The following is a 20,980-nucleotide window of genomic DNA, read 5'->3' on the forward strand; positions in this document are numbered from 1 at the left end:
TCTGGCTTCAGACCCTCGTGTCCTGCCGGCGGCACCATCCCCTGGCTCCTGCCCAGCTCTCTCTGTCCCTCAGAGCCAGCTCAGGGCACAGGGCGTGGCGGGAGGAAGGGCCCTGGGCCATGGCATTTCCTGACAGCCTTGTTTGCCGGGCGCCCCTCACTTCTGGTTTCTGCTTCCGCCCTGCCCACGGCCTCCATGGCTGAGTCCTTCTCCCTGACACTGTGTGAGCTGAGGCACATCACAGACCCCGGCCGGGTGTTGGTCTCCTCTTCGGGAAGAGGGGACAAGACGACTGGCCTCATAGGCTTGCGGTGTAGACAAAAGGAGACATCCTAGGAAAGGGCCTGGCTCCAGCAGCCTCCCGATGGAACTGGGAGTCCTTTTTCAGGCTGCCCCTCTCTAGCTTCTTCCTCCAGGCAGGTTTCAGGGTGCCCTCTTCCTCCTGACTCCCTGGCCCTGGGCTCTAGCTGCCTCCCATGTCTGGCCTCAGGTTACCCTCAGCAAGCCAGAGTATGCACATGATTATCACCGCTTTGCAAATTAAGCAAGCGAGGATGAGAGGTGAGTTGGGCCCAATGGGTCTTGGGGTGAAGGACCTCCTGTCTGGGGGTGGTGCTGGGCCAAGTGTTTGCACACAGTGAGGTATGTGGGTGTGCAGGAAAGCCACCCAGAGAGGGCCACCTGGAGAGCTACAACAAGGGTGCTGGGAGGGAGGAGAGGCAGAGCTGAGTCCCGTGGGAACTGGGACCCACGGGTGACATCTCAGCAAGTGGCCCAGCCTGGTCACATGGAGGCAGGCCAGCACGGCCCAGTCAATGAGACAGGAAAAGGATGCCAAGAATCTCTCTCTGCTGGTGGTGAGTTTAGGGTGCACTTCCTTGGGGTCCCTGCCCCCTGTCCTTGTTGTGGGGGCTTTGAAAGATTACCAGCTGGCCTGGCCTCTCCACGCAGGTGGCCCTAGGGCTCCCAGCATCCCACCAGCCACTATCTCCTGCCACACTGTCCCTCCAAACATCTACAAAGCCATGTGTGTCTCTCCCAGCCTTCACCTGCATCAGGAGAACCCCCTTACATCGGCCCCAGGTGGTCTCAGATGGCCCCACCCCCTGGGGAACCCCGGGGCTCTGCCAGCCTCTCAGGTCAGTCCCTTGACAGTCTACTCCCTACGTTCCCAGGCCAGCACCTTGGAGCCAAACCCTGGCCAGTCCTGTCCTCCCCAGCATGTGTAGACCCTGGACATCACTGCCGGTTCCTCTGTACCTGGCTCCTCACCCCATCCCCATCTCTATCCACACAGGTGGTGCCCGCCCTGCCTCTGAGCTTCCTCTGTCAGGGACACTGCCCCGAGCCGTTCCACCATATGAAGAAATGGCCTTGACCTACCTCAACTGACTTCTCCAGTCTGGGAGTCCCTGAAATCCAGGTGCCCCAGGTAGCAAGGGCTGAGGTCCTGGGGGAACTGACTCCCCAGAGGTGTCATCAGTAAACCAGAGAAGGGGCACCAGGTGCCCGTGTGGGACCTCTCCCCTGAGCCCCACCAGCCCCACTAAACCTTTCTTCCCCCGAGTCCTTTCCCACCTCCCCCACGCTCAGGGTGCCTGCCTCACCCTACCCTGGAGCCCTAGGGTGCAGCCCTAGTGGTCTGCCCCTCCCTGCCCCGGAGTGGGAGGGTCACCCCCCAGGTAGGGCTCCCTGCACACTAACGGGTCCTTTCAGGGGCATTCCTAGGAGCTGGGTAGGAAAATGGGGGCAGGCGTTGTAAGTGCCCAGCCTTGAGTACCCCAGCCTTGAGTACCCCCTCCATCTACTCCACAATGGTGGCCTCCTTAGTTTTGTTTAAAGTCCGGGGCAGGTTTCTTTTTGTTTTGCTTTGTTTTTTTGAGACAGGTTCTCACTGTGTAGTTCAGGCTGGCCTTGAGTTCACTATGTAGCCCAGGCTGGCTATGAACCCACATCGATCCTCCCGCCTCAGCCTCCTCCTCCCCAGGCAGATTTCAAATGGGCAGCAAATGTCCACACATACACACACACACACACACAGGGTGGGGACAGGGGGTCAGGATACAGGGGAAGACAGGGCGGTGGTGCCCACCTGTGTCCCTCGGGGCCTCACTGTCCCTGAGTAGGCCAGAAGTGAGTCAGTGGGCCAGCGACTCACGTGGCAGAGTTCTGACTCCTTTTCAACCCACTGAGCCAAGAAGCTTTGTCCCAACAGGATCCTGGGGTGGGGGAGGGTGGGGAGCCAGGGCACCTTAAAGAGACAGAGAGCTACAACAAGGGTGCCAGGAGGGAGGAGAGGCAGAGCTGAGTCCCGTGGGAACTGGGACCCACGGGTGACATCTCAGCAAGTGGCCCAGCCTGGTCACACAGAGGCAGGCCAGCACGGCCCAGTGGCCCAGTCAATGAGACAGGAAAAGGATGCCAAGAATCTTTCTCTGCTGGCGGTGAGTTCGGGGTGCAATTCCTTGTAGAATTCCTCATAGCTGGCCCCTGGCTGGCCTCCACCGTGGCCTTGCTTTGGGACTGTGACACATGTGTTTCACAATTGACTTCACCTGGTAGTGTGGGAGAGGAGCTGAATGCCAGGGGCTGTCACTGGGGCTGGGAAACATGAGCGCCATAGCTCCAGTGGGATTCTGGTTCCATTCTGCCGCTTCAAGTAACCAGTGTGTGAGTGTGTGTGTGTGTGTGTGTCTGTGTGTGTGTGTCTGTGTGTGTGTCTGTGTGTGTGTGTCTGTGTGTGTGTACACATGCGGCTGTGACAGGGATTAAACCCAGGAGCTTCCCAATGTGGTACATCCCAGCCCTTTTTTATTGTGAGTCATGGTCTCGATAAGCAGCTAAGTTTCCTGGGCTGGGGCTTGAACTTGTGACCTTTCTGCCTCTGCCTCCCAAAGTGCTAGGATTCTAGGTGTTTGCCACCCTGCCAGGCTGGAGTTTGGCATCTTTGTGTCCAATTTAAAGATGAGGCGACTGAGACTAATTGCAGTGGAAAGATTACTCAAGGTCACAGATCCTTTCGGCTACCATCACACTGCCAGCCCAGGCTGGCAGTTAGGTGCAAGGCCTGGAAGACCCGGTGACTGTGTCTGTGCGTGTGTGTGAGTGTATGTGCATGCAGGTGTGTGTGTGCAGGCTTCTCTGAAACTGTGGAAGCTCATGAAGGATTTCGAAGAACCAGTGGACATTTTCCAAGTGGTCTAAAGGGTAAAGGGCATTCGGGGAGAGTGATGGCTCGCGCAAAGGTCCGAGGGAGGCCCAGACAGGCCCGATTGTTTGCAGAACCGAGCCAGGAATGGGGTGAATGCTGAGACAGAGGCTGGTACTGGGCAGTAGGCTGGGGATGAGGGGACAGAGGAGCTTGGAGTGGGCAGCTGGAGGTGAGGTCCATACTCAAAGCTGGAGACTGGAATGCTGGGTGGCATCATTGGCACAGGGTGACACACAGGGGGCGCTACAAACAGAAGCCTGAGCGCTTCAGCCCCCGGCCTCACTCATTGAGCACTCCAGCCCCGTCCTCGCTCATTGGGCGCTCCAGCCCCTGGCCTCCCTCATTGGGCGCTCCAGACCCAGGCCTCGTTCATTGGACGCTCGCGCCCCACCCCCTCTCTGCAAGCGCGTGGCGGCATCACCCTGAAGACACTTGATGTGTGTTAACGCATCATAGCACAGCATGAAGCCAAAGGTGTAGCTGTGCAGTCTCAGCCCCTGCTGCCTCTGGGAAGGACTCTTTGCCACTGCCAGGTCGGCCCCGGCCGCCCGGGTCCACAGGGAGCGGTCCTTCGCGATGGACACGGTGTCAGCCACTGGGCCCGCGGTCACCGTGTCCCCGGCCGTCCCCAAACTGTGGCAGCCTCTGCAGATGCTGTACACGGGAATCGTAGCCCGGCTGCTGCAGGTGAGGCCGGGAACCAGAACCGGGCTAGGGGCCCGGGTCGCCCGCCTGTGGGAGCTGGGCCGCGGGTCCCCTCGGAAGAGCCTTACCCGACCTGCAGGAGCGCGGTGTGGACGGCAGAGGGGCGGGCTGTCCTGAGGAAGCGGCCTGGGGCGAAGGCAGCGATCACGCGGCCATCTGTGTGTGCAGCCTAAGGGTGCAGCGAATTGAGACACAGCATCCTGGACGAGTGATGCCTGATTTGTGGCGATCATCGTCATGGTGGTTTTGTTTGCAGCCACATAAACCGATGGCTTCTATCATGTATTTACAATGTGTGGGGTGTGTGCATGGGTGCAGTAATAGAAAACAGCTCACCTAAGCATGATCCGGACACATTCTGGCCACGTGTGAGACACCGCGATGAAGAAGGGCCTGTCGCCAACTGGGAAACAGGCTCAACTCACTCCCTAAGTTTAGAGACTCCACATACCCGACAACAACGCGAGCCTGCCTGTATCCCCTTTCCTGCAGTTTCTTCAGGGCACCTGGAAGTTGGTTTACACTACTGAGAGGAGATTGAGAGTGTCTGCGATGATCCTTTGTGATTGCCCTGCCAGTTCTGTTAATGTTTCCGTTATTTGTGCGCTTCCTTTTCAGCTGGTTGCTACATTGTCTAAGGATAGTCAGCCCCGGCCTGACTTTTACGGGCTCCCCTGGAGGTGTGTGTTGGGCACTGCCTGTTTGGGAATCATTTTGTTTGCCATTTTCTTCTGGAGGACTGTTTGTGCTGTGAGTGAATTAACTTGTTCTTTAACTTCTGAATACATCAAGCATTTTATTATCACTGGTCCTTTCAGTTATTAACATAAACAAATAAGTAGTTTTAATTCAAACTAGTTTTCTGAAATAATTTAATGTAATCTTGGTATTGGCAAGCAATTAAGAGCAAGCTAACCATATCCACTTGTTAGTAGAGTTGGGGACTCGTACAGCCATCCTGAAAAGCAGTTTAATAATTCTATATATCACAAGTGTTTAAAATGGGATACAAAACAGGATAAGAAATATACATTGTTTTCATATGGTATGATGATGTCAGGAAACGATCTTAGGGAAATAAATTACATGTTAAGATTTTATACAAAGGTGTTACATGAAATAGTATTTAATAGAGTAATAACTTGGCGAAACCTGAATGATCTGTACTAGGGAATATCATGTTTCATCTTATTTATATCCACAGATCAGAACATTAGGCTGCTGTGTGGATTTCAAAGGCAGGGGGCAAAGAAGGTGTTCACAATTTAATGTGAAGTGGGAAAAGTGGAAACAGACTGTGAGGTGTTGATAAACTGTGTTGTAGGAACATACAGGGCAAGAAATACAGTATGATGGTAGAAAGGTGGAGGCAAGACCAGGCATAGTGGTGCGTGTATTCCTGCAGCCCTGGTGAAAGGGAGGCTGAGGCAGGAGAAGTGCAAGTGTGAGCCCAGCCTGGGCACCTTGGTCACTTACCAAGAGCCTGTCTCCAGAATTAATGGGAAGGCTGAGAATGTAGTTCATTGTGAAGGCCCTGTCCCCGGTACCCAAAACAACCCCACAACAGCACCTTATTAAAGATTCCTGTGAGGACTTCTCGAATCTCACTGAACAGCTTCGTGGATGAAAGAACGCCTGGAAGGGTAAGCAGGAGTGTGTGGGGGTGAAAACGTGCTGCTCCCCTGCTCCTCTCCTTCTGCTCCCCTGCAGCTGCTCCCCAGCAGGGCTCTCAGGCTCAGCCCTGCAGCTTCACACCCTGAACCTGGGCTCACTTCCTCCCACTCCCTGAGGTCAGGAGGCTCTGAGGCGCCACTCCTGATCCTGGAGAGGACACTTGTCGTCCCCCCCAAGCTGGCCACTGCGCTCTGCTGACCTACACTCTTTTTATAGCATTCGGAAGAAGACAGAGTGTGTGTTACAGAGAAGTGCAGTGATCCCTGCTGTGGTGTTTAATTAGTTACAGTTTAGGATTTATGACCCCAGAAGGCACTGGGAGGAAGAACTGGGTCTGTGCTCTTCCTGGAAGCCCTTAGCTGTCATTTCTCTGTGTTCTTCCGGTGTCTTCCCTTCCGCTTAGATTTATTACTGTTTTTGTGGTCTGGGGAAATCAGATGATGAGGGCTATTAGATTATTTCTTAACTGAATCAATAGATCACTTGAAATAGGTTTTCTGAGGTATCTTCCAGTGAGTGAGAGGCGTATCTTAGGGCAAAGGTTATGCTGGTAATCTCGCTCACCAGTCTTCCTTATGGTCACCATTTCTAGACTGCATGCTTGCTGTTCGGGATTGTCAAGTAATTCTGAGTAAGTAAATCAATAATGTGTGTATTATAAAAACAAGCATTTCACTGTTGAAGACAAAGGTTCATCTCATAAGCTTGGTGTTCACTTGGTACGGCACATAAACCTGTGTGTAGCTGTGAAGTAAGACACACTCCTTACTGTTCTCTGTATCAGAGGCTATTTCTAATACATTTTTAATTGTATGGATTTATCCTGAACTAAACAGTTGCTAAATTATCATTTGGTTATGATCCTGACTTGTGTTAGGAACTATGTATTGCTTTTAATCAAATGTTTGACATCAAATGTAATTCTCTCTTTCTCTTCTAGGTTAAGGAGAGAATATACCAAGGTAGATCTCTTCCTGTTGGTGTTTGGGAGGACTTTTAGGCAGGCTAGGAGAGACAGTGACTTTGGTGTCTGATATGACTTACTAACTGCTCCACATTTTACTGTTGCTACTAACCATGGTATAGCGGGGAGGATGATGGTACTGGCTGAGATAGGAGATGTGGGGGCAGGGGAGTGACTGCTTACATGGAGCAGACCGAGCGTGGCTGGACCACACAGGTGTGGAGAGAGGATAGTGTGTCTGTGCTAGGGACACCTCGGCCCCTATAGGTTTATCAGCACAGGAGCACGAGAGACAGCAGTGTGGATCAGTAGCCTGAAGTTGCTGTTTCTCTTTGCAAATGACATTTATTTGAAGTGATTTGTTTTCAGAGAACAAGTGCCTTCTGTGAAGGGAGCCTCTCTAACTCTGTAACATTTTACTGTATCTCCTGCCTTTTCAGTAAATTGCTATCTGGTCAAAAACAAGTGTTACTATAGTTTTCTTAAGGTTTAACAGTGTCCTGTGCACTGTTGCTGTTAGCTGCGGGTCTCTCTGGAAAGGCAGGTAGCTGTGCGAAGCTCTGTCTCTCACGGAGGGAGCCTCACACGAGTCCTTGCTGCTGAGACACTGTGCAGCTCAGTTCCATTTAGTGCTCCTAATACTGGCTTTTTCCTCTTTTTAGTTACTGAACAGCAGATTGCTGAGAAGGTGAAGAATACCACAAAGGACAATGCAGTTGTCCAAAAAGTGTCCAGTTATAAACAGAAGGTAGAACCTGTTTCTCAGCCCCTCCTCTAGCGTGTCTGTGGTGTAGCTCAGTTATTAGGGTATTTTGAAGGCTTACGTTCTGGCTTCATCATTTCCTCTGAGCCCTCCAGGTCTTATGCACCATCATGTATAAAGCGAACGCTCTGCTCGCTTCCTTGGAACAAGGTTTTAGTAGCACAGTGACTTCTGTTACTTAGTTCTGAATGTGTTTTTTACATAGATCGAGGAATCGAAGAAGCTTATTCAGGAGACCAAGGAAAAAAATTCAATTCCCTGTAATCAAACAGTAAAATACAAGGTCAAAGTCCTTCTCTTTTTGGAATTATAGTCTAAAAACAAAAGAAAGCATTAATGCGTATTATTACTTTTAATATCTTTTCTTGTAGGCTGAAATCAAGATGCTTGAAGAAAGCAATAAATTTCTGAGTGATACTGCCAAAACTCTTCGTGTTATATTCACATCTGAGAGGAAATGAAACGTGAAAAATCAGATTTGGTGGGTTCTGTTGCTGCGTGTCACTACAGTTGTATTTTTAGCTATTTCATAAATTAGCTGAACTGTTCCCATGCTGTTACCTCCTTAAGATTAGGAATAACAGAACTGAATATGCCTGTACCCATTTTGTGGGATTTTTAGTACTAACCCAGCAGGACCTTTTTATAGGCACGGGAAGTGGTTTGATCCTGAAACTTGGATAATTTCATAGCTGAGTCCTCCAGAACACACAGAGTCACTAAGAACTGGTCTAGTTGAATAGTCTGTGTAAACTGGTTTTATTTCACAATAAACTCTGTGCCTTTCGAATAGTTTTAAAATCTCCTAAGTGGAAATGTAGTGAGGAGAGTTCTCATGCTTCTCGCCTCCTGTGTGGCCTGGTCCTTTGCTCAGCACAGAGCTGGAAAGTTGCCCATTTTCAGTCCTTTGTGCACCATGCTCTTTGGCAGGAAGTCACGACACACAACCTGCAGTTAACAGAACTGTGGGTTAGGGTCACCCCTTGAGCCAGGATAGTCATAAATATTGAGAAATTCTGCACATTAGATTTTTGTGTTCCCCCAGAAACACTTTTTTTGTATTGTTTTGTTTTGGTTTTGTGTTTTTGACACTGTATTTTGTTATGCAGTTCAGGCTGGCTGTGAACTCACTTTGTATCGTAGGCGGGCCTTAAACTCTCCTCTCCTGCCTCAGCCTCCCAAGTGCTGGGATTACAGGTGTCCACCATACCCAGCATTCTTACCGTTCATACAAGAAAATGCTTAAAGTGATTTTGGAGCTTTTTTTGGGGGGGGGGCAAGGATGGAACTCATGACCCAGTGCTTGGCGGGCAGGCACTTACGCTGCTGAGCTAAATCTCCAGCCCTTTTGGGACTTTTTTGTTTTCATGCCACCAGAAAACCTCTTCATTGTCCGTGGTTTGCTTGAACATTTCTTTATACTATGTTGTGTGTTCACCCTGAACCTTGAGGGTACCATGAAACTCTTGACTTCAGTTTTTTCCCTCAGCTCTTTTTTTTATTTAAAGAAAGACTAAACAAAACAGAAAATGGGTAGAAATAATACATAATTTCAAGGAAAACATAAACAGTAAAAATCATTAGTTGATGATTACAGATTGTCTCCTTACAAATAGTTATTGAAGATACTAAAGTGGAGCTTATAAAGTGGGGCTTCAAACAGTGAGATTGCAATCAGTTCTGTTCAGCTATCCAACAAAAACTTAGAAAATATGGTTATCATCCCTACACACTTAAACATACATGCAGTTATTCATCTCTTCAATTATGCTGAGATTGAATAAACCCAAGCAGGCTAATATCACTCTGAACGAAGAATAATACTATTGCTGGGTTTCACATTATGACACTCCGGGATCGGCACTGGGTATTTTAGTGTCTCTTTTTCTTCAAAGTTTCTGTGCATTTCATCATGTGTCATATGTTCAGTTCTCAGAAACTGTTTATAGATTCTACACGTGTATGAGTCTTAACATGTATTTCTATCCTTTCTATATTACAGGGAGAAACAAAACAAAGCAAGGCAAAACAAAACATATTCGTATAAACCCATGAAACAAAAAAAAATATAAGACTATTGTACAAATCGTTCTACCATAGTTTCTGTGTTGTCTCTTGTTATCTCCAATAGAACTGGCTATATCATCAGACACAGTATGATTGCATATGTCAGTACATAACAGTATTAATGAAAACACAACTTTGTATATAGAATAGAACTTCAAAACTGGCAGTTATCAAACCAGGATGTGTATCATTGAGTCTTGTCATCTTCAGTATAGTTGCCTATACTCTCAGACTTGATACTATCAATCATATCAGTTTTGAATAAAATATTCCCTGCCTCATTTGTGTTATGCTCTTTTTTTGCCATCTGTTGTCTGTTTATCTTCTTCATTCTGTTTTCCGCTCTATTCATTTAGGCCTCTCGGCCACTGTTCCTGGAGTCCTAGTACTTTTCTCTCTCTCTAGAATGCCCTGGAGTATTCTCTGTAGAGTTAGATTGGTGGTTGCAAATTTCCCAAGTTCCTCTTTGTCTTGGAAGCATTTTGTTTCTCCATTAATTTCTAGAGACAGTTTATCGGGGTATATCAATCTGGGGTGGAAGTTACTTTCTTTCAGGGCATGGAATATTTCAGGGCATGGAATATTTCGCTCCAGGCTTTTCTTGACTTGATGGTTTATGTCGAGAAGTCTGCTGTTATTCTGATGGGCCTTCCTCTGTAGGTTATCTGACACCGCTGCATTGACTTGGCCTCAGATAACTTATTGGGTCTCAGCCGGTTCACATGACCCAGGCCTACCTCATTCCACCAATCCGATTTGGGAAGGGGACAACTGACTGAAGTCACTGCTGCCCCTTGTACTTGCCAGTCCTGCCAGGTCGCTGAATGTCATCCGCCAGAGCCCCCCTATTTATGGAATGACTCTACTTCCATCACTCACCACAGGTTGATGTAAGTTCCCCGCCAACTCACCTCTCCTTTCAGCTTGCTGACCCTGCAATTCAATATAACAGCGCCTCCAGTATGTCACTCAGAGGACGCTACCAGGACGAGGACTGGAAGAGGCTGCAGGTGCTCTCAGAAGTGCCTTCGGGGACACTCAGGGACATGGCAGAGCCCCGTCAACCAGCCCTGGAGGGAGCTGAGGCTTCGCTGGCTCTGACCTGGCAGCTGCAAGGCCCATGGGAGGCGCTAGGCCACAGAGCCCTTGCGCGGGAGCCTGCGGTGCCCAGCTCACTGGGCAGGCATCAAGGTGGGGGGGGGGGTGCGGGCGCCAGACTCGAAGGCAAGCTCTGCGCCTGCGCAGGATCAACCAGGCAAGAGCTTCATGGACCTGTGGAGCTGGCAAGGCTGCACCACAGCAGCCTAAGCCAGAGAAGGAGGCAGCTTTCGGTCTCAGGCTATGGAGGGGGAAAACAGGGATGGGGAAAATGGAGCCTACACCCAGCGGCCACGCTCTTCAGTAGCAGCAAGTGGAACCAGCAAGACGCAGAACCATTGAGCTCTGGAGCGGCCCCTGGTGGCCTGGAGGATAGTGGTCAAGAAAATGTGCATACACATTGAGCACTGTGTTGAGGGAAAGGGTGACACCAAGGGCCTCCACCATGCTGAGGCCTGAGGCAGTTGGGAGTGAGGAGGCGGGTGCCAGCTCCCAGGACCCTACTCGAGCACTGCAATTGGGGTGGGCCCGCACACTGCCCAGGGCTAAGAGAAAACCTCAAGCCCGGAGTAGCCGGGCTCTGTACCAGAGCTCAGGGAACCCTGCCCGGGGCAGGTGGCACAGTGTCCCTGAGTCTGGGCCTTGAGGCTCCGGAGAGACTCACCTGAGTCGGCTCTCAGGATGTGGCGGCCTGTGAAGTTAAGGCTTGCAGAGGGCTGCCTTGGGGGGGAGGGCTCTGCCTAGAGGTGGGGAGCACTCACCACTGCTCACAGGGCACGGGGCCAAAGGAGCCTCTCCGACTCAGGGTGCCTGTGAGAACAACGCGCTGGTTACAACTTCTCAGAATTACAGATCCCCCACCTCTGCGGGCGTGTTCTGCCCTCCTTGCTGGTCAGGCACCAGCTTGACAATCACAGGCTCATCTTCATGCATGGCCAGTTTCTGGGTCATCTCCATAAGACTACATGCAGATAAAGAGGGGCTAGGGTGACCATAGCCACTCCGAGCCCGCTGAAAAGTGGGCGCCCCACATTACACCACGCAGCCGCTCACCTGTACCGCAGGCTGGCAGCCTCCCGCTTCTCGGCTGCAAGCAGGCGCTCAGTGTGGCGGGCTTTGACCTGTGGAGACAAAGGGGCCAGCTCAGCACAGAGGCTGAGTGAAGCTGGAGGGGGCGAAGCCAGGAGGCGACTCTTACCCAGTTCTCGTGGGCTTTCTCCTCATGAATAGCAAGCTGCAAGAGAACAAGGCAAGACGCAGGTTGAGGGACTCGGCACCATGGCCGCAGGCCACCGCTGCAGCCCTCCTATGTCTGTGTGGGGAATTAACGCATGCTGTCACCACGCGGCTGTCTATTCTTTACCTGGTTTTTAAATGAGCGCTCTGTTTTCTGTAATTCTTCCTCCATTTCATGAATTCTCTGCCTAAAAATAATACGTAGCAGTTAGAACCAATTAAAATCTGAAACAATCTGACCATGTCTGATCTTTAAAGACCTCATCATACAGAAACATTTCAAAACGTGAGGAGTGCAGTGTGAACAACCTCAGTTTCCTGATTTTTCATTTAATGGCTAGAGATTATGAGTTGATAACTTGTAAATTTCCTTAACTCTCCTTGTAATAACGTTCTCAAAATAATCTGGCTAAGGGTACCTTTCCCATAAAGGTTTTCCCTCAAATTATAGCCACAAGAATGATCCAAAATGCGGCCCCTGGCCTGTCGGGGTACCAAGACTCTGGTGGGTGTGGACATGTGACAGAAGCATGCCACTTTCCTAAAGATGGGCACAGGACACATCTGCAAAACAGCTTCGCTGTTAACAAGCTTCCGTCTTGAGTTAATGCATTAACTCCCACCCCGTGTGAGTTAAATGCATTCCATGCTTGGACTGTTCATATGCTTCTGTGCCCATCTCTTCTAGGTAACAAAGCAACTCAGCCCAGTTCCTCTGCTTGGACGCCACACTCACTTGTAGACTTTGACTTCCTCTGTGGCCAGCACCACCTTCTCATCCGCAGCTGAGAGCTGCTGGTCTCGCTCCTGCAGCTCAAATTCCTCCTCACTCAGGTTCCTAGGAGAAAGGCAGCTGCCAGGGGCGAGCTCGGCCCACAGGCCACTTCCCCACCCAGCAGCAGCCACAGGGTCTCAGGAGGGAGGTGAAGCTCCAGGCTCTGGGCCATTTGCTTGTGTTCTTGTATTCTCTTACCTCTACTTGTAATTCTCTAATCAGCAAACAGAACAAGCTAAGAACACAGCATGTGCTAGGTGCCAGCTGCCTGCGTGGAAGATGAGTGCACCCTGAGGGAAGCCAGGATTGCCCAGCAGAGCTGGCTGGGAAAGGAATTGGTAGAGCCCCCCCCCCCACTCCCATCCTCCATGCTGTCTGGGAAGAGCTGTTCCTCTAGACCTAGGCCATGAATGGGTGGACAGGAGCCTGTGGCCCCAGCCAGAAAGTGACCTGTGGGCCCCAGAGGCCAGTGCTGTCCTCCTTCACCCACACATTGAGGACAATGCATAAGACCCTGAACTGAGCCCTCGACAAATCCCTAGGCTTTAAGAAACAAGCAGTGGAGCTGAGGCTAGAGAGGCAGGGAGCCTGGGTGGAATTGCTAGCTGGATGATGGTAACGGCCGACAGGAAGGAGCAGCCTCGGGTGGTGAAGCCCGCAGCACCCTGAGCCCCAAGGTTCCTCTATGATCACTGCACATCGATGCTGCTAGGCAATCAGCAGTGACAGGAATGGCCAGCATGAGACACTGGGCAAAATCTCTCGGACTCACTTCTGCAGCTCCATCACCTTCTCTTGGTACAGCTCGTTCAGGATCTCCACCTTCTGCTGCAGCATCCTACACTCCTCCTCCAGCCCGGCCTTGGCTGCCTGCAGCGTGCCACAGTCCTCATTCAGCTTCTTGATCTGGTCTGGGAGGTGAGACGTATCACCAAGGGCACCACCAAAGACACGGAACCAGGCTCCCAGCATCCCTGCCTCATCCATGCCGGCACTCAGCCTGACCACCATGTGGTCAGGGACCTACCTTTCAGGTCACAGTTGGCAGACACGGAGGCTCTCAGCTTCACTTGCAGGAGTTTGAGATCCTCCTGAACCGCGGATATTTTGGCTTGGCTCTGAAAATTGTGAGGGAGAGGTACAGGCTTGAAAGTGAGGCACAGTCAGGACTCACGGGCCCCTGGGGGTGTGCTGTGAAGGGACTCACCCCGGAGATATCCATCAGCTGGTGCATGGGAGTCTTCAGCTTAGTCTCCTCACCTACAAAGAGAACAAGTGTGGCTGTTTCTTCCTGTGCCGTTTCTAACACTGTTGTCCTGACTTCCACAAGACTAAACTAATGCTCATCAAACACTGTAAAGAAAAACAATTCACCAACAGAACTGGCACAATGACTTTTATGACAGCTGCACCCTTAGATTTTGTGAGCTCCTGCCAAGAGAGCATGCCACCTGGGCTGTGGCTGAGCAAGCCTAGCTCGGCCACACGATGGTCTAGGGAGAGCCGGCCGGCGTGGGTCCAGACTCACACCCTGAGCACCCTCTGCAGCTGGGGCGGCACCCTGACCACTCTCCTCCTCTCACACCCTGCTGCTCTCCAGCCTCTGTCCTCACAGCCTGGGCTGTGGCTCCCCCATCCCCATAATCTAGGTGAGCCTAGGCTGAGGGCCTGAGAACCGCAGAATAGCAGAGGCCGTGAGTGCGGACCCAAGTGTCATCTGCAGGAAGCTGAGAAAGTTTCTTCTCTGGCTGTCATGGTTTATGTCTGTGGCCCCCCAGGCCTCATGACTTTGCATTGTACATTTGTGATTGGTTCATTGTCTAGTGCTTGGATTGATAGTGGCAGTGCTACATGCACAGAGGGGTGGAGCCAGGGTGTGATGTAATGGCCGGAGGGTGGTGTGTCTTGCTCTTTTGCCAGTTTCAGCCTTGCTGTTTGGAGCCGCCATGAACTGTGGCTATGCCATGCTACCCTGCCTTGGAGCCAACTGAGCATGGACTGAAACCTCCAGAACTGTAAGAAATAAACCTTTCCTTCCTCAACTTTAGGCTTCAGATATTTTGTCTCAGCAATGAGTAAAAAGTAACTAAGACACTGGCACAGAGGCCAACACAAAGGCAAAAGGCTCCAGCGTACACATCCGGTTCTCAAGGGGTGGAAAAGCAGCTTTCCCCGCTTGCCTGCTGCTACTGCACCCCAGTGACCCAGACATAAGTATGAATCATTCAGATGTTGGGAGCCATTGAAGCTGCACCACATGTGCAGGGCCGGGTATGACTGTCCCAAGAACAATGAGCCCCTGGGGCTGCCACGTGAAGAAGCTGCCTCAGCCCAGAGAACACCAAGCCCCAAGACAATCTGAACAGTGGCCTCTAGGACAACAGGGTGTCACGTGACATTAAGTTGCTAAAAGGTATAAATAAACACCCCATCAGTGAGGGACCAGTTCCTTTCTTCCCATCAGGAGGGTAAGGGCTCCACAGGACCCCTGATTTGTCTGTCTGTTTTCTCTCATGGTCATTTACACTAAGAAGCTAAAGAGCTGCATGGGTCGGGGCAAGAGGAAAGTCAGCTGAGAAGCAGCATCCGTGTATGGAATTAAAGAAAAGAAGGCTTAGGAGGCTGAGGTAGAAGATTTGCAGTGGGTTTGAGGCCAGTGTGGGCTACACAGTGAGTTCAAGACCAGCCACTACATAGAGACCTTGTTTAAAATCATAGTAAAGAGAAGACAAAAAAAAAAAAAGGGCTCTTGAAAGGCGGGGGGTTTAGCTCAGTGGCACAAACACCTGCCTGGCGAGTGCAAGGTCATGAGTTTGATCCCTGGTTCAAAAAAAAAAAAAAAAAAGGCCCCTGCCAGCTAATTCACCTGACTCACATCTGCCTGGACCTGGACCCTCAGATTCAGATCCACTCTCAGACTGATTCAGCTATATGATGCAGTTGGTCAGAGCCTAGCAGAGAAGCGAGAGGCAGTTAAAAGCCTCTCCATCCTCACAGTGAGTTTGTTTCCTGAGTGTTCACAAACAGGTTGGGTCGTGCAGGGTAACTTGCACCGATTCTATCATCCTTAGGAGCGAGAGTGGCTTCCAGATGCCTCTGAGACTTCACTAAGGACCTAATTTGCTCGCTGAGTTCAGCATGCAAGTTCTTCCGGTCTTCAGCTTCCTGCTCTAGCTGAAAGTCACATGCAAGGGTCCTGTGGACTGGGGACTCCACAGAGACACAGGACCATGCAAGTGGGATGGGGAAGCAGGAGTCGTGTCCCTCCGTGCTCCATCGCAGAGGCTGAGACTTGGTTCAGGACCATGGAGTGTGGCTTCCACCCTGAGCTGTCAAGGAAGCTGACCCCATCCATCAAGTCCATCTGAAAAATGCCTGCTGACTCACATGCCTGACTTCCAGATGGCACACGTGGGCATGTATTGCTGGGGCTTAACAAATTCCCACTGGCATGAACCACTGCAGGGCATGCAGGACTGTCCATACCACCTAATGGGACTATCCTGTGTGTCCCCCTAGCAGGGGGACGTGTGTGTCCCATTCAAATGGGAGCTTGCCGGCAGCTAGCCATGGGAATTCTGGCCTCATTGTGGGTGTGTTGAACCGGGATCCCTTATCTAACCTTCCGAAGGCCAGTGTGAGGCAGTAACTATCAGAGGAGGCTTAGCAAAGCCATCCACTATGTTTTAGGTAAAATTGGGATTCAATGTGTTCTAGGGAAAAAAATCAGCTTAAAGAGCTGAGGGAGATCCTGGAGCAAAGATGGCAGATAGATAGCAACTGGCTACAGAAGCTCCCTGAGATAGTCAACTTAGAATTCAACATAATACAGAGTGGGGAGCCCCAAACAGAGGGAGATGAATTCTCTCATCCCAAGAAGAAATTAAGGTGACTTGCCAACCATCTGAGGTCCTGCTGTGACTGGCTGATGCTGTGACTTGCTGTGGTCAAGCCACGCCCTGCCAGGGTCTCACCATGACTTACTGGGGTCCCGCCAAGCCCTGCTGGGTCCTGCCGCACCTTGTCGGGTCCCTGCCATGGCTTACCGGGCCTCCGCCCCACCTTGCCGGGTCCCCAGCATGACTTCCCAGGTCCCCACCATGCCTTGCTGGGGTTTCACCGCCACTGGCTCAGGTCCTGCCATGAAGTGCCAAGCCGTCGGAGTTCCCGCCGCTTCGCCATACTGGAGGTGCTGTTATATTGGGTCAGCCAGCTGAAAGGAGAGCTGAGTTGACGAGGAACCTCCATCGACCTGTGGTGAGTGACGGGAGTGGAGCCATTCCATAAATAGGGGGTTGTGGTGGATGACATTCTGGGACCTGGCAGGACTGGCAAGTACAAGGGGCAGCAGTGACTTCGGTCAATTGTTCCCTGACAGGAGATGAAAGTGAGACAGGCTGGAAAGGAATTGGAATGGCGATCTGATAAGTGGGCGAGGGGGAGCACCCAGAGCCTCTCCTGCGCCGGCACTAAGGGGAGATGGGGGGGGCTGCCAGGCTGCAGGCTGAGACCCTCACCTGCCTCGGGGTCCTTGGTGATCTTTGAGAGCAACTGCTGGCTGAGAAGGCAGGTGGGAGCCACCGAAGAGCATGCTGAAGGCCGAGGACAGATGTCCACGTGTCCCTAAGTGGGGCATGCGTGTGCCAGGCACTGTGGCCCATGGGGACAGACGCACGGGACAGGTAGGCCCTCTGTCCTGAGCAGGCTCTCTGGAGAAAGGCCCGTCTTCCCTTTGGGTTTCACACCTCCCGCCCGTGGGATACACCCCCAGAGTCCTGGGCTGGGCCCCAACATGTCTTCCTCCTCCCTGGTCATCTTTTGCCAAAGCTACCCTGGTCCCTGCCTCTGCCACTAGATTCCCCACCAGCTCTTTGTGGGCACGAGGCAAGCAGGGCTCCTGAGAACTCTCGCTGCTTCCTTGACATCCACCCAGACCAAGTGCTCAGCCCTCGGGCGTGGAATCTTGAGCTCCCCAGGGTGATTAGGGCTCTCTGAGCCCCGTGTCCCTAACTGATGTGACATCTTCCCAACGAAGCACACTTTTGCCCTACTCTAAGGCCTCTGCCCCTCACCCTCACCTCCTGCAGCTGGGTGACCCAAAGAAGCTGCAGCAGCTCCTCGGTGCTTTTCGGGCACCAGTGGAACTTTTGGGCCTATTTTCCAGAACCCCCTCGCCCATGCCTCACTGTTACCTACAGCACCTCGCCATCCCCAGCACACAAGCGCCTGTAATGCAGCTCCCCACAACTGAGCAGCGGGCAAAGAGCCTTCTAGGGAAACCATTTCCACGTTCATAGTTGATTCCACTTTTACTGATCCAGGCACTGTGACAGGTCCCAGACAGTTCTTTTGATCACTGAGGACAGATGTGCCTCCTCGGAAAGGTGGACAGACAGACATCAACCAGCTTCATGTGGCAGATGGAGGAGCCTCACTGGGAGGAGTGGGGATGCACACAAGATGCTCCATGTCAGGAACCAGAGGGCACTGGTCTCCAATCTGCTCCTCACCATGAATGAATCTCTCCTTTCCTGAATTCAGTCCTTTGGAAGTGACATCAGGAGAAGGGGTAGAATTTTTAAATTTTTTTCAAAGACAGAGCATGGCTATGTAGTCCAGACTGGCCTTGAACTCACTGTGGAGTTCCTGCCTCAGCCACCTGAGTGCTGGGATTAGAGATGTGTACCACCACCACTGGAAAGGGGCAGGATTTGGAATCTAAAGATTACACTGAGAGCATGAGGGTGGCAAAAGGCACCCATAGTTTTGCTGGGTGTCAGCAAGCACTGGCCACCAGTGAGGACCCCAGAGCGGGTCTAAACTGCCCAGGACCGGGGTGGCTGCTGTTTGTGACTCACCTAAGAAAGGAGGCACAGACCTGCTCACAGGTGCTGGTCTCCCAAGCGGCTCACTATGACGGAGTCACTGCGAATGCCACCACCTGGTTTGTCCACCGCCCTCTGTGAATGGAGAAAATCAGGCACAGTTACAGCAAATTCTCTGCCCCTTGTGCCCGCAGAGACACCTAGAACCTGGCCTAAGTCAGGAGCCTGGGATCCAAGCACCTCGTCTTCTCAAGTGTCACCATGGCTTGTGGACACTGGGGTGTAATGCTGTGAGGGTACCAGAGGACACCTAAGGGCTCTGCGCCACCACCCCCCAGTGGCCTTTTCTCCCCAGTGGCACCTCTTCACCAAGACTCCAGGCAGAGGTGGGGGACACATTCCTGGCTGTGGAACTGGGGTGGATCCCAAGAATTCTCGGTGTGTGTGTGTGTGTGTGTGTGTGTGTGTGTGTGCGCACTGTGTGCTATGGATCCAAAGCTTAGCAGGTAGCTGCCCCTTTTTAGGCCTAAGGGTGCCAGTGACTGGGACCCTGCAGTGAGAGGGCAATGGAGAAATGACACTGCCTCAGCTGTGCCCCAGCTGCTGGGATCTTTCTCAAAGAGCAAATGCTGGGCATGGCAGTGCATGCTTGTAGTCCCAGCACTCAGGAGGCTGAGGCAGGAGGATCGCTGAGGGTTCAAGGCCAGCCTGGGCTGCACAACAAGACCCTGTCTCAAAAAAGCAAATCGCTCCAAAGGCAAAGCTGCATCCCACTCTCTCCTTCCTTCCTCCTCCTGTCCTCTCTCCTCTCCCTCTCTTCCTCCTTTCCTTCCTCCTTTCCTGGGGAATCTGCAGCAGCCAGTCACCACAGGAGAGATGCTGTGGGACTGGCTGGAGTCCACGCAGTTTAACATGGTGACAGCACACCTCCTTCTCCAACTGTGACACAGGTTATCAACACCCCTCAGAGGACACAAACTGATCGGCACCTCCCCAGTCCCTGAGAACACTGCTTTCCTGTCACCCGTCTTCTGTGCCCCCCTTCCCTAGATAGCACCAATGAACCTGCAAAATGCACGTGAATTTCACATTAAGCCATACTGTTAATATAAATGTATTTCAAATATTTCTATACGGTGAGTTGCCTCCCTCTCTCTCTCTTTCCCTCTGGGGACTGAACCTAGGGCCTTCACACTGGGCTCCATCCCCAGCTCCCTATATTTTTTGAGACAAGGTTCTACTGTTGCCCACGCTTGCAATTTTTCTGTCTTGGCCTCCCCAGTAGCTGGAATTACAGACATACACCAATGCTCCTGGCTCTATATATTTGTCTATCTATTTAAAAAAATACAGCTGGGGATGGTGGCTCACACCTGTAATCCCAGCACTCGGGAGGCTGAGGCAGGAGAATCGTTGAAAGTTCAAGACCAGCCTGGGCTACAAAGTGAGCCCAAGGCCAGCCTGAACTGCACAGAGACACCTAGTCTCAAAAAGATGAAATGTGTGTGTGTGTGTTTGGAACGGGACAGCAATGCTCTGCCAGGGGTGCTGTGTGCACCAGCACCCTCTGCACCTTCTGGAAGCCTCATTTGCTTTTTAGGAAAAGGGGGCCCTGAGGTGCCCGGGAATTAATGACTGCGTGTATACAACCTCCAGGAACAACTGGAATTAGATAATTCCTCATTACGGTTAATTGTTATTATTACTGTTATTAACCCAGCTCCTATGAAAAGCTGCCACAGTTGTGCTAACGACCTCAGGTCAGAGGTTTAATTAATCCCACTTTTGAGTGTAGAGCCCTCAGGCGCCACGTGGCCTCCCCCACAGCCCCACATCCGGGCTCCACCCTCTGACCCCGCCCACAGACACGCCCCTTCCCGGTGGCCCCGCCCTATCTTGCTGCAGCCCAGCCCTTTCCCATTGCAGTCTTCTGGCTGCTGCACCCCACAACCTCTAGGCCTCCTTTGGCCTTCCCTTCCCCACCCCCACCTCAGTTCCCAACAGCCAAGCCTTCGGGGGTCGGGAGAACGGAGAGAGGCCGCTGAGCTCCGGCCTTCCCTGCTCCCCAGGTCCCTCCTGGCTGCCCTGTCTCCCTTCCTCTGCATGCGAACTGCAAGGATTACTCCGCAGGTAGCGAGGCCGGTCGGGTGGGTTGGCTCGTTTAGGATTACCGAGTTTGGAACTGACTCCCCAGCCCCGTGCAGCTGCTTTCTTTAATTAATTAATTCCATTTTTTAAACAAACCATCTCAATTGGACCTCGGTGCATGCCTCTGGGGCATATGTCACATCAATTACTGACAACAATTAAACAAGCTGCCCAGAGAAACTGGAAGCCTTTTTTTTTTTAAGTACTGAAGATTGAACCCAGGGCCTTGCGCATCCTAGGCAAGAGCTCTACCGCTGAGCTACATCCCTATTCCTTGAAAAATAATAACTATTTTGAGTGAGGTCTAACTAAACTGCCCAGCATGGCCTTGAGCCTAAGATCCTCCTGCTTCAGTCTACAGAGTGGCTGCACCTTGCTATGTGAATTGATTCACACAGAACTGATGGGGCCTGACTGGTTTAGATCACTCCGCTGTGAACACACTCTAGGGCAGACCCTCCAAGGGAAAGACTGTGCCGCCCTGGGTCACTTAGAGATAGGAGGACTTTTGCCC

General features: G+C 51.8%; 2 long non-coding RNA genes across 5 annotated transcripts; one reads left to right on the plus strand and one right to left on the minus strand.

The window, feature by feature from the left end:
• The first annotated feature begins 2,240 nt into the window (after nt 1-2,240).
• On the plus strand, nt 2,241-9,665 carry LOC106027061 (uncharacterized). Of its 4 annotated transcripts, XR_002790450.2 has the most exons (6): nt 2,241-6,221; nt 6,531-6,552; nt 7,217-7,302; nt 7,523-7,600; nt 7,689-7,798; nt 9,320-9,665. It is a non-coding gene; the product is annotated as an uncharacterized LOC106027061 (long non-coding RNA). The 4 variants fall into 4 exon arrangements; XR_010048288.1 differs by lacking the exon at nt 7,523-7,600; XR_010048290.1 differs by lacking the exon at nt 6,531-6,552.
• A 2,008-nt stretch (nt 9,666-11,673) lies between these two features.
• Nucleotides 11,674-12,556, minus strand: LOC106027045 (uncharacterized). Its single transcript, XR_001200615.3, has 3 exons — nt 12,455-12,556; nt 11,846-11,906; nt 11,674-11,716 (listed from the first exon to the last, which is right to left on the minus strand). It is a non-coding gene; the product is annotated as an uncharacterized LOC106027045 (long non-coding RNA).
• Between the last annotated feature and the right edge of the window lie 8,424 nt (nt 12,557-20,980).

The sequence above is a fragment of the Cavia porcellus genome, unplaced genomic scaffold, assembly GCF_034190915.1.
Source record: "Cavia porcellus strain 051 isolate PalLab524CR breed Dunkin Hartley unplaced genomic scaffold, mCavPor4.1 scaffold_6, whole genome shotgun sequence".
NCBI lineage: Eukaryota > Metazoa > Chordata > Mammalia > Rodentia > Caviidae > Cavia > Cavia porcellus.